The sequence below is a fragment of the Haemaphysalis longicornis genome, unplaced genomic scaffold (genome assembly GCF_048455015.1).
Source record: "Haemaphysalis longicornis isolate Haplotype H1 unplaced genomic scaffold, Haemaphysalis longicornis Haplotype H1 scaffold_9, whole genome shotgun sequence".
In the NCBI taxonomy this organism is placed as follows: Eukaryota; Metazoa; Arthropoda; class Arachnida; order Ixodida; family Ixodidae; genus Haemaphysalis; species Haemaphysalis longicornis.
In genome coordinates this window covers 10,763,328-10,776,873 of record NW_027526460.1, presented here as the reverse complement: position 1 = coordinate 10,776,873, position 13,546 = coordinate 10,763,328, and positions in this window count along the sequence as shown.

The window sequence follows — 13,546 nt, the reverse complement described above, 5'->3', positions numbered from 1 at the left end:
ATGCAGAGAAAAGCAAAAAGACACACGAAGAATAAACATCTTTAATGAAGAGAAATGGAAGACGGCGCTGCTCAGCTCCGAAGAACTACTACAGCAACGACTGTTCCAAGAAGCTGAAGAAGACGCCAGGGGTCAAGGAATCTTGGCCGACGACTGAAAAGAAGGGCAGGGAAATCCCACTCCTTCCCCTTCTGGCTTTCTGATGGAAAAAATAAAGTTGTTTCTCTCTCTCTCGCTACACCTCGGGCTTTTGATGCAAATTATACAAAAAGTGATCTACAGACCAAATAATCTGGGCAAGCAATCAGCGACTCGTTTGTTCCCGGCGACTCCGCCGCGTCTACGTAGTTGCTACTAGTAGTTGGTGCCATCGCGACCCACAGCTAGTACGCAGCCAGCGAACGCCAAGGATGATGGAAACTGATACCGAGAAAAGTGCGCGGTTAATTCGTTATGAAATACTTGCGACGTGACATGAACCAGTCTGTGTGTGCAGCGGAAATAGACCTTGCAACAGCGACGGGAACGTACCGTTCAGTTGGGATCTCATTTTAAACGTTTCCAGTGGGGCCAGTTGGTTCATTCTGAACTTTCAAAACAGCGCAAATGACGAGGACTAAGAAAGAAGGCACAGACAAGCGCTTGTCTGTGCCTTCTTTTTTAGTCCTCGACATTTGCGCTGTTTTGAAAGCTAAGTTAAGTTGGAATCTCATCGCGCGTGCTGCGCGCATTGCCTCGTAAAATGACTACGCCAGGACGGTGAGCGGATTGCTGCGCCGCACATGCTTTTTTAAATGTGCTGGTACGATCTGCAGTTTGGCTTAAGCAGTGCCTATTTCCCCTCCAATGTTGTTTTTATAGTTGTGCCCTGATTTTATTAACGATCACTACCGTACTCTGTACGGCTGATATGTTTACTTTTCGCCAAAACTATAATGCCGGGACTGACCTCCGCCGGTCCGCCGGTCCGCCTATAGATCGCGGCAGATATTTGAGCATCGCTTTGGGAATCACCGCTGATGACAATACCTAGCACGATTTTGCACCACACTAACATCCGCTTTCGTGAATGTGGAACTTCTTTTCCGCGATCAGTGCGATTTTAAAAGCGACAAGGTGTTGCTGCCGCCACCAGCGTCGGATCGAGCTGCTTCGTGGGCCGTGAGGGCAGGCAGGACGGGCATGTGTGCGGAGCGTTTCTGCGTGCAGTAAGCTCTTCATTATTTCCTGATTTATCCATTTCTTGCCAACGACAAGCTAAATCTAGAAATTTAGCTCGGCGATCGTCGTAGCCTACAATGTTGATCGGGGAAACGAGCCACATATTACGCTTACACCGGGTTCGGTCCCAGGCGTCCGCATACACCACCATGCTTAGTTTTCTCACAGGCAGCCTACCACAGTTAATACGGTTATAAACTCCCCGTGAGGTCAAACTACCCTTCACGCACTGAGAATTAACTTCAAACGCCGAAAATTACCACAAAAATACACTTAGACAACGCGTTCTAAACGAAGTGGCACGCGCTGCAAGCCAACTTCGCACCAAGGTAGGAACGGTGTCCTAGAAGTGACGTCAAACGATCGCAGTGCCAGCCTCTCCAGCGGCGGCCCTGCCGGCAGGTACAGTCGCACCTTTGCGTGGTCGACGGGGCTTCCAAGTGCAACCACGCCGACTTTCGAGCTTTCAACCCCCTCGCTAAGCGGCAAGAGTGTGCAGCTGTGCGATTTGGCACCCTGCCATTAGCGACATTTCCGGTTAAGCATTTGTGAATAGCAGCAGTGCGGATCGTGTGTGCCTGTTGTCGCTATACCTGCGCATAATACGACGCCGCTGTACGAAGCGCTATTAGGCTTGCGCAGTCGGAGTTTTGGCGTTATAATTCGTGTTCTAATTAGCCGTGTCCCACATAAACTAAGAGTGCTATGCGGATCAGAAAACATTCTAGGATGATAAAGGAAAGCGCTGTTAGCACAATATGACATTCGCTAAATCCGTGGAGGTAGGGTAGAAGCGCTGGCGCACTAAAAATCCCCTCCCCCCTGTCCATAACTTCTGGCGTTGAATATCGTCCGAACAATAGCTTTTATGTCCAATAGCATCCATAGAAATCATAGTCACACGTAACACTGAATTCAGGAATCCAGCTCTATTCAAGATATACTGCGATTACTCTATGTACTTGTATATATATCACACCATCACGTGGTACTTAACAAAGTAAATCCATTTTAATTCATCAAATGAAGGATATATGCAGCTGCCCTGGACCTCCACCTGGGCAGAGTTAAATAGTTCCTGTTTTTTTTTTAACTATAGCAATTTGTTGAAGAACAAAGAGCTTTGAAAGGAAGCAAACCCAAGGTGATGGGGCATGTGCAGTCTTCAAAAAAGAAACAGAACCGGTTCGACACATTCTGTAGGAATTTGATAGCATCCATCCGAATCCATGTCAGAGAAATTTTCCCAAATCCATGGCTTTGCAAATAATATACACAGAAAGGTAACTACGAAGCCGTGGAGAGGGCTAACAGGAGGTTGCAATGGAACGCCAGTAGAGGAAAAGCAGTTAGGAGCAGATAACGTAGAATAGCTAGAACCTGTTACGAACAAAATTTGACCTACTTGCACCTGCCGCCGAAAACAGCGGTAAAATTTGATTGGTTATATAATGTAGACACTACAATTTCTACGGCGAAACGTCCCGTCATCCCCATGATACCAAAGAGATACCAAATAATCAACATAATTATCTTAATTATGATCACCCATCCCAAGTCAAAAACTTGTGCACATTGTATAAATCTTAGTTTCTGTATCTAAGGTGTCTGGTGACCTCGGTCCGGTCATGTTTCAGTTTCTTTTTTTTTTAATTCAGCCGAGGGCTTTTCATAGAGCCAATCAGCAAGCGCAAAATGATGACAACAAGCTAATACAGTAAAAGCTCGTTAATTCGAGCCCGGTTAATTCGAACTTCCGGTTAATTCTAACTCACTCCCTTGTCCCGGTACAGCCCTGTATATTTCAATATGGGGAAACTTCCGATAATTCGAACGCGTCGGTATCCAGAACGGTCAATTCGAACTATGATTCCCTGGTTTCCACCACTTCTCGCTGAAGAAGTCAGCCCAAAGTGATTACAATGTGTTGCAAATCCAAACCAAATCAAATTTGCTAGAGATGCAAAAGAACGAAACAGAAAAAATTGGCCGCGTATCTGCTCCTTTTGTTGCAAATGTCGTCAAAAGACGATAGTCTTTGTACACATTTGCCAAGGAAATGCCCGCCTTTGCTTTCCCGCTCACCTCTCATGCTGTTCCTTTACCGTCGCGCTCATTTCAAGGTAAACACACTCTTGCGCAAGGCGATTTGAATTTACCGCGTTCCACTGCTACAGGCCGGGTTCCTCGAGGCCAGCGCTGCAGTACGGCGGAGACACGCGTGAATGGAGGCGGCCGACTAGAAGGTTTATAGAGCCGCGTGGCCGTGCTCCAAGTGCGTTCCAAGCAGAACGTGGAACCTAGCTAGTGGAACCTCTCGTTGCTGTTGCCCCGTGATTTTTTCATATGCCACCAGGAGGCAGCGGTTTTCTGCAGTGATGTAGAATATCATTTGCTATCGAAAAACCAAGCATCCATGAATTTTTTTAATAAAGGAACACCGTAAATATCCCTTGTGTACTAAGTTCCTGTCTTATATTTGCGTAATGTCTTGTTCTTGTTCAACAAAGTTGACAAGTATGAACATATAAACCGGGCTTAGACGCTTACATGTGGCTGTGAGTATATAAGACTATTGCGCAACATCAATTTTACTTTAGCCGGGTGGCTGAATCGAGTCACAGACGGACAGACGGACAGACAGACATACAGACAGACATACAGACAGACCAAAATTTATGGGTTTAAGTAGCCCAAGAAAGACTATCGTCTTTAAAACAACAGCGTGGCGCGCGCGCTGCGCATCCACAACGGCTTATTCCGTTTCTTCAGAGGGCGCCGCGCCACCAGCGCCAGTGCTCCGGCGCATGCCGTTATTATTTACGAAACGCTATTTGCGGAATCACCTGCCACAAACGTGTAGTAGCGCCTAATTCGCCGCAACGAGTCCAGAGGTGGCATCTATGCGTTGTGCCCGCGCAATGTGGCGTGATTTCCAATCATTCTAGCGCCCGCCCGCTAATTAAAACTCCGCTTAATTCGAACAATTTTATGGTCCCCTTCGAGTTCGAATTAACGAGCTTTGACTGTAACAGAAGTTCACGCTTTCATTAATCGGTAACAAAGTAGCCAAAGTGCATTGGTGCAGGCTTGTTGGCACATACTGATTTTAAATAACGGCGCTTGAACGGGACAAGAAAGAGTGAAAGTACAGGGCGTTGATAAAAGTATTCGTGTGCTAGCATGGCGTCAATTGACTTGCTACAAAAAAGCCCGAATATCTCGATCTACAACTGCCACATTCGCGCATGTTTCACCTGTGAATAGATATGACAGCGTTTTGAATCTTTATCTTTTCCTCCTCCTTCTCTTTTTTTTCGTGGTTCTTCTGAGGGTATACATTCCGCCATAGCGAGGTAGACTCATTGTTGTTAGTCAGCGCCCCGTTCTATCACTCTCGCTTGTCTTGTTCAAGCGCTGTTGTTTAATAACAAGTACCCAAATAACAAGTCTTCTTATTATGTAACCATGAGTATCCTTAGTTGCCTCCGAGGTGTTGGTCAATCTGATCGACCTCTTTGTACGGACATTTATTGTACCTGTGCTGAATGCACGTGCTTCTGATTATGACGCGTAATTCGAACGCCAGCCCAAAGGTATCTGCACCAGCGGCGCTTATCGGTCGAGTGCATAGGAAGCATTGCTGATCTGCGGCGTAAACACGGCACATGGTCAAACATTGCAGCGGAACAACAAGTTAACGCTGTGAGATAGGGACAAAAACATCGGTCAACCTGGTGAACCGCAAACACAGCAAACGCGTTATTTTCTTCCAGCAAAGCCCGTGCATTGTCTAGTTAGCGATGCAAGGGGGGTTGACTTGATTGGAAACGAGTACAGCATCTATAGCAAATTGCAAGCAGACAAAAGGTCATACTAAGTGTTCACTCGTTCATTCGGCAGGCATTCTCAGATAATGAATAGCAGCCTACCGTTGTCGCTGAAGAAGAAAGTGTATGACAGCTGCATCTTACCGGTACTCACATACGGGGCAGAAACTTGGAGGCTCACTAAAGAGGGTTCAACTTAAATTGAGAACGACTCAGCGGGCAATGGAATGGAGGATAATAGGTGACTTTGAGGGACAAGAAGAGAGTGGAGTGGGTCAGGGACGCGTGTTAAGGACGTATTAGTAGAAATTAAGAATAAATTGGCGTGGGCATGTCATGTAATGTGAAGGCAAGATAACCGTTGGTCACTAAGGGTAACAGAGTGGATCCCTAGAGAAGGAAAGCCTGGCAGGGGGCGGCAGAAAGTTAGATGGGCAGATGAGATCAAGAAGTTTGCGGGGATAAATTGGCCGCAGTTAGCGCAAAACAGGAATAATTGGAGATCTGTGGGAGAGGCATTTGCCCTGCAGTGGGGTAGAAGTTATGATGATGGTGATGATGATTATAGTGGTTGTGGTGGTGTTTGTGGCGGTGGTAGTGCTGATGATGATGATGATGATGATGGAGAAAGGAGGAGGAGGAGGAGGAGGAGGAGGAGGAGTAGGAAGAAGAAGAAGTTGATTGATTGGCTGTTTATTGGAGGAGGTCATAGGATTGGGGAGAGTGGAAAAGGGAAAGAGTTATGAAAACAAAAGCCACATTAGAAAGTCCGTTCGCACTTGTCAGATAATCACTGACCCACACAGGGCTGAGCCAATCACGTATCAAACTGCTTTAAAGAGACCATTCTGGAGGGAGAATTCTACAATTGCCTCTAATAAGGAGGGATTAGCGCGCATTTGACGAATATGGTGTCCTGTTCGTCACATGGGATGGAGTGTAGTGTTAAAAGTTCCGATCGTCCTTGTGAAAAGGCAGAGCACATCCAGATAAGATGGTAAAGAGTGGAGACGACTGATTCCCCACAAAATCTGCACTTTGGAGTATATGCTGTACGAGGATGGGTCCATTTAAAAAGAATGTCGGGAGTATATGCAGAGTTTGCGTAGACCTTGTTTGCAATAACTTCTCCTTTTCTGGGGAGACGTTTTAGAGCAGGAATCCTCCCCACAGGGGAGGATTCCTGGAGGCGCTGACGACTGAGGATCTTTGCTTTGAGATAGTTTTCCGGCCAGGTCGCGTCCTGTGTGGGTGAATCCGAGGAAACCATGGGAGGACGTGAGATACTCTCCCGGGCAGCCATGTGGACTAACTGGTTCCCTGTGTCACCCTCGGTGTGCGCCGGGGTCCAAACCAAACGAATGAATACGAATTCTTGCTGTAGCTCCTGAATCTTTCTCAGTATAGTAGTGGCAGTTGCGTTTGGGGTGAAATAACGATTTAATTCACATAGTGCCACGTGGGAGTCTGTGATTACGCGTAGTTTGGTTTTAGAAAGTGACGGGCGATTCTCTTGGATGCTTTGAAGGGCACCTAGAATTTCGAAAAGTTCGGCTTCTGCTACTAGGCCATGGATTAATGAGATAAGTTCAGGGCAAGTCCAAGCTGCCGCTGTGGCATTGTTGGCCAGTGCTGCGTCTGTGAAAACATCTAGTTCGTCAATGGCTTTGTCTTGCTGTATACGCCTAACGATATGCTCTCTAGCCGCCGGGTTGGAGCGCCGTATAGGCCGTCGTCTGATGAGCCCGAGCGGTGGACGTTCCCATGGGAGGATAGTACCTTGAAAGGGTGCCCCCTCAAAGACGCTGTTCAAGGCGTCCCATTTTAAGATTGCTTGTCCTTGCGGTGAGCATTCCAGGCGCGTTTGAAAACGTAGCTGAGTTTCCCCCATGAGTTGTCGTAGGGTGGGAAGAGGAACTGCCAACTCTAGAATATCATTCCTGGTGTGTCGAGGGAGACCCATGATGGTGCGGATCATAGAACGATTTAGTATTTCCAAATCGGCGGCTAAATGTCGGCGGCTAAAGTTATATATTGGAAAACCGTATGTTAGCCGGCCATGGGACACTGCTCTGGCGAGAGTTTGACATGAGGCTTATTGTGAACCACCGTATACTTGCTTGAGATGCGAGTAATAAGATACATCGTAGCACGCCAGGTGGTACGAAGGCACCGAATCCATGCTTGAGGGCTATTGCAGCTGCTCAGTTGGAGGCCGAGAAGTCAGACGGTTCCGTTTTGGGATGAGATTGTTGTACAGAAGAAGAAGAAATGCTCACAAATGAAATATGTTTTAGATGCGACTGCATCTCATTCACTCGCCTTGTCCCTGCATACGGCGTTGTCCGCACCTCCCCCTACACTATAAAAAAAATTATAGTTAGCGGCGCCCGGTTTCGATCCCACGACCCTGTGGGCGGAACGCGAGGTATATGGTGCTCTTCCCACTGCGCCACAAAACCGAGACAGAATCAAATGCTACGAACGCGCCTTATATCCTTGACTCATTCAAACTACGTCAAGAAGCTACTGATACAACGCATGATGGGCCAATGACTAACACTTGCAATAAAAGAAAAGAAGCTCCCACTTACAGCAACAATGATGGAGTAAAGGTCGTTGCGACAGCGAAGCCCCAAGCATACCACTTAGAGAGATTGACCAAGATTGGCCAATAAAACATAATAATAATCATAAAACATAATAATCATACGCGTCCCCGACACGTTTCACGCGATTTCAGAATCAATCCAACGGAAACACCAAGTGAACCCCACGATGCGTCGCATCTACACAGGGCTCCACTCGAGGGGAGGCGGGCGCAATTTTCTGATCCTACATGGACGCGAACAGAAGCGAGAAATGAATTGTTACTTTCAGCAGATTTCACCACCATCAGTCCTTGGATGTTACAAATAATTAAGACCTTTGCCATTGATTCCTCACCGCTAGTATTCGCCGGGTAGGAATAGACGGATGAGCATAGAAACCATTGCGGGTTCATTTCATAGTTTCACAATTTCAGTTGTCCGGTCTATTTTGGGATGTACGAAAATATAGAAAATGTTCGATGTTAGTATGCATGCTATGATTTGCAACGCACCTGCGAACGATTTTCATGGGTGGCTAAGGCATTGCGCTGCTGAGCACAAGGACGCGGGTTCGATTCCCGGCCGCGGCGGCCGCTTTTCGATGGAGGCGAAAAGCAAAAACGCCCGTGTGTGCGAGGTTTCGGCGCACGTTAAAGATCCCCAGGTGGTCAATATTAATCCGGAGCCCTCCACTACGGCGCGCCTCATCGCCTGCGCTGCGTCGGCGCGTTAAACCCTACAATCAATCAATCAACGATTTTCATGGTATGTATGAATCTTACGCCTTGCTTTTTTTAGCATCCTCTGCGTTTTCCTGTGACACTATTAGCGCAACTAAGGCGCTAAGTTGGGCGATTTGGTTACTAAGGAAATCATCGTGCTAGCGAACATTGGCACAGAGCCAAAGGTAAAGAGGAGACGAAACACACGCTAGAACTTCAACTCAGATTATGCAGCAGAAACACGGAAAACGTCTATATGTACATGAAATTTGGAAAGGGTGAAAATACACCGAAAACAAACAAAATACTATCGCACACGTCACACTTGCTCATATCCCAAAGTCACATCACAGTTCTGGCCGATATCACACGGCGTAAATTAAACATACACGTGTATGCGGCTATCACCCCTCACCCGTGCACAACCTGCTCACCTCTCCAAAAAAAAAAACGATTTCCTTTGCAGACAGTGCCTTCATGAGGCCTTCATGAGGCATTCATGACGCAGAGAAGGGGAGGGATGCGTCAGGTCACCGTCCTTGGCGGTGAACTGACGCATGAACTAAATCAAGTCCAGTACGTGTGATTTGATTGATTGTAGGGTTTAACGCACCGATGCAACGCAGGCGACGAGGCGATGAGGTAGTGGAAGGCTCCGGATTAGTTTTGACCACCTGAGGATCTTTAACGTGCGCCGAAATCCAGTACACACGGGCATTTTTGCTTTTCGCCTCCATCAGAAAAGCGGCCGCCGCGGCCGGGCATTGAATCCACGTCTTCGTGCTCAGCAGCACAACGCCTTAGACACTGAGCCACACGTTTGATTTACACGGTCTTCAATTAACTTAGGTCAGGACATACCTGTACCAAACGAATGAAGGCGTACGCATGGGTAGCTATTGAAAACAGACTAACAAGAAAACGGCCATAACTCCCCATACCGCCGAACAGTGCGAAATAGTCACCATAGCCTCTGTGGTTTGGGCCGCATGGCGTGGACAAGATCGGCAGCGCTTGTCATGAAGGCACCGGCAGCAGCCCACGTACAAGTTTCTATTAAGCTACATTGAAACACGCGTGTCTGTTCAAAACAGTATATTTTATTTTTCTGACAAATAAATAAAAATAAAACGAACGGATTGACTAAAAAAAAATTCACCCGCATTTCCCCGAAGGGGAGCATGGGGAAGTGCGAATGCACGGGTGATGCTATGAGGGGGAGTTATGTTGAACTGTGTTGGCATTCGCCCGTTAGTTGCATTTAACACCCCGCGTGATCAAGTGGGGATTCACACACCCCGTTAGTCCCTCTCTGGAAATCTTGGTGAATTAAAGTGTATGTTCGACACACACACACACACACACACACACACACACACACACACACACACACACACACACACACACACACACACACACACACACACACACACACACACACACACACACACACACACACACACACACACACACACACACACACACACACACACACACACACACACACACACACACACACACACACACACACACACACACACACACACACACACACACACACACACACACACACACACACACACACACACACACACACACACACACACACACACACACACACACACACACACACACACACACACACACACACACACACACACACACACACACACACACACACACACACACACACACACACACACACACACACACACACACACACACACACACACACACACACACACACACACACACACACACACACACGCACGCACGCACGCACGCACGCACGCACGCACGCACGCACGCACGCACGCACGCACGCACGCACGCACGCACGCACGCACGCACGCACGCACGCACGCACGCACGCACGCACGCACGCACGCACGCACGCACGCACGCACGCACGCACGCACGCACGCACGCACGCACGCACGCACGCACGCACGCACGCACGCACACACACACACACACACACACACACACACACACACACACACACACACACACACACACACACACACACACACACACACACACACACACACACACACACACACACACACACACACACACACACACACACACACACACACACACACACACACACACACACACACACACACACACACACACACACACACACACACACACACACACACACACACACACACACACACACACACACACACACACACACACACACACACACACACACACACACACACACACACACACACACACACACACACACACACACACACACACACACACACACACACACACACACACACACACACACACACACACACACACACACACACACACACACACACACACACACACACACACACACACACACACACACACACACACACACACACACACACAAGTAAAGTGCCACAGTATTTATTTACACATCAGCACCTGCCGGTGTTATCGATGTACTCGACCGCCACGATCAGCGCTTTATGGTCGCTGAAATGAACCGTTAAGGCCCAACCACATGCACGCGTAAAATCGACGTACTCGCGCAACGACGTACGCCTGCGGCGGTGTACGCCGCTGCCTTTACGCCGGCCGACGACGTCGGAGAGGGCGAGTAACCACATATCGCCGCAACGCGCGCGTAAACCAATGCGCCGCGCAGTGTGGCTCGACTACTTCGGACTCAGCTTTGTGGCGACCAGTTCAACTACATTTTAACTCAAATAAAGCAAATAATGCCTATTCTCACAAATATACGTATATTTAATACAGAAACAACTTAAACAGTTCTCGGGACATTAAAAAACGTTAAGAATTAGTATGCATACTTGGCAGGCACAAAACTAACGAATCCCTTCCGCTACATTTGGCGTAAAACTGCCTTGCTCCCATAGTTGCTCGTTGCTTCGCGTGTTTTGTCCGGTTGTTTGGTCACCGTATTTTACAAATTACTTCGTTTTATCGCATAATAAATAGTGAAGTTAGCTTATTTATCAATTCACTGTCTTGTTATGCGACCTGACTGCCGATAACATCACCGCCAGAGGTGTACGTCAACACCGTACGCCCGAAAGTTTGCGTCGATATCTGGCGCGCTCTGACTTGGGCGTAACAAGCGCGTACCAATGCATTCGGCGTACGCCGGAGTACGCCGGTTCCTTACGCGCTTACGCCGGTTTACGTCGTTGCGCGAGTACGCCGGTTTTACGCGTGCATGTGGTTGGGCCTTTAGAGGTTGTTCTATGACGGCGCGTATCTGACAGTTCCTCGCAAAGGCCAGGCCGCGAGGAATCCCTTCAAAGGAGATTCCTTGCGAGGAGATTCCTGGCCAATCCCCCACGTGGGTATGCCCCCCCCCCCCCCTCCCCACGTGGGTATTCCTGGCCTTTGCAGTTCCTCGCAAAGGCCAGGCCGCGATGAATCCCTTCAAAGGAGATTCCTTGCGAGGAGATTCCTGGCCAATCCCCCACGTGGGTATGCCCCCCCCCCTCCCCACGTGGGTATTCCTGGCCTTTGCAGTTCCTCGCAAAGGCCAGGCCGCGAGGAATCACTTCAAAGGAGATTCCTTGCGAGGAGATTCCTGGCCAATCCCCCACGTGGGTATGTGCCATGTCAGCGGCCAGGCAGCGCGCGCCCATCTCCCCCCGTTGCCAAGGAAGACGAGGAGCGCGCGCACCCGCAGCTGTTGCTATGTGGACGGACGGCGGTCAACGGAATTCAGGGTCGCTTATAAAGTGCATTCGCACTTAAAATTGACCTGCCTGCATACCGTACAAGATGGCTTGCAGCATACGGACTGAATCGCATATAGCGATTGGATTCGAAATGCGAATGTCCTCCACAAACGCGCAGTCTCTTTAACTGAAACAAAATTAGTAGTAGTTACTGCTGGCGCATGCGCGGCTGCACAACGACAATTACAGCATGGAAAGGGAGGCAACGTAAAGACAACGGCAAAAGAGGTACGGTTGTTGTTTCATGTCTGGCTGCAAAATTTCTGCTAAAAACACTGGGCGCTGTTTAGGATACCGACAGGGCCTGTTCACCGGAGCTTGTGGCCGTGCGGCATCAGGAGAGATTATCCACAGCTTGACGAAGGCAACAATGTTTGTGAACGGCGCCGCTTCGAACCCCGCTTCATCGAAAGCTCTTTCAAGCTACTGTTAACGGTGAGCTGGTAGGGGTGTCTCGTTAGCAACCATGGCTTACGGCAATGCCATTTCAAAGATGCTCCTCACACTGGAGATTTTTAACTAGGCCATGGACCTACATATGGACACTGAGATGTATCGAAGTAAAGAGTCTGGGCTTTTTTACAGCCTGAAAACGTCTGGACTGCGTCCGAAATATTTTTGTCAAACATTCCAAGCGTATCGCAGATCGCTGAATACGGGCGAGACTCTGCTGTAAAACCAAGAAGCGTAGCTTACAAGAAACGGGTAAAAAATCTGTTTCACAACCAGCGATCTCTTTGAAACCGCTGTTCACACTACATGTATTCAAATCAATATTGTAACAAAATGTAATAGAGCTGTACCTAGGCATTAAAAGCAGGCGCTATTTTTTACTTTGCAGTAATTAGGAGCACCTGAAAATTACGTCATCCTCTCCAGTACTTTAGACAAGCTTTTAGTGCCAAAGCACTACTAGCGCCAGCAAGCTGTATTTAGCCTTTATGTGAAGCCTCTTATCCAAAGTACAAAATAAAACATGCGCCCATGCACTCCGTACAGATACATGGTTAACGCAGCGACGCTGCCAGTGTGATCGCCATTGCCACGTTGTCACTGCTCACACGCCCACCATTGTCGATTGAACCGTGCTTCCCGTCGTAGCACGGCCGGGCTAGAGCGGCGGCGCGCGCTGTGTTGATACGGCATTCGCAGCGGCGGCCAGAACAATTCAGCCCAGTCTCGACGTAAAGTTCCGCCGCTCTCCGCGTGGGGGCTGCAGGAGCCTACCCTTGCCTGGTCCTTGCGCATTTGTAGGCTGTTTTACGCGCGCGCGGGCTGTTTCCTCGGCGTTCGAGCTTATGTAGTTTAACTGCGATCATATCGGAGCATAATTTCGTAGCTCTGTTATATTATTGCGGCGAAACCTGCATGCTGGACGCCGGGCTTGGACTAAATTTTTAGATTAGGCTTGCAAAGCCAGACAACGATGTTGGCCACTTATTTGCCATCAGGGGCGG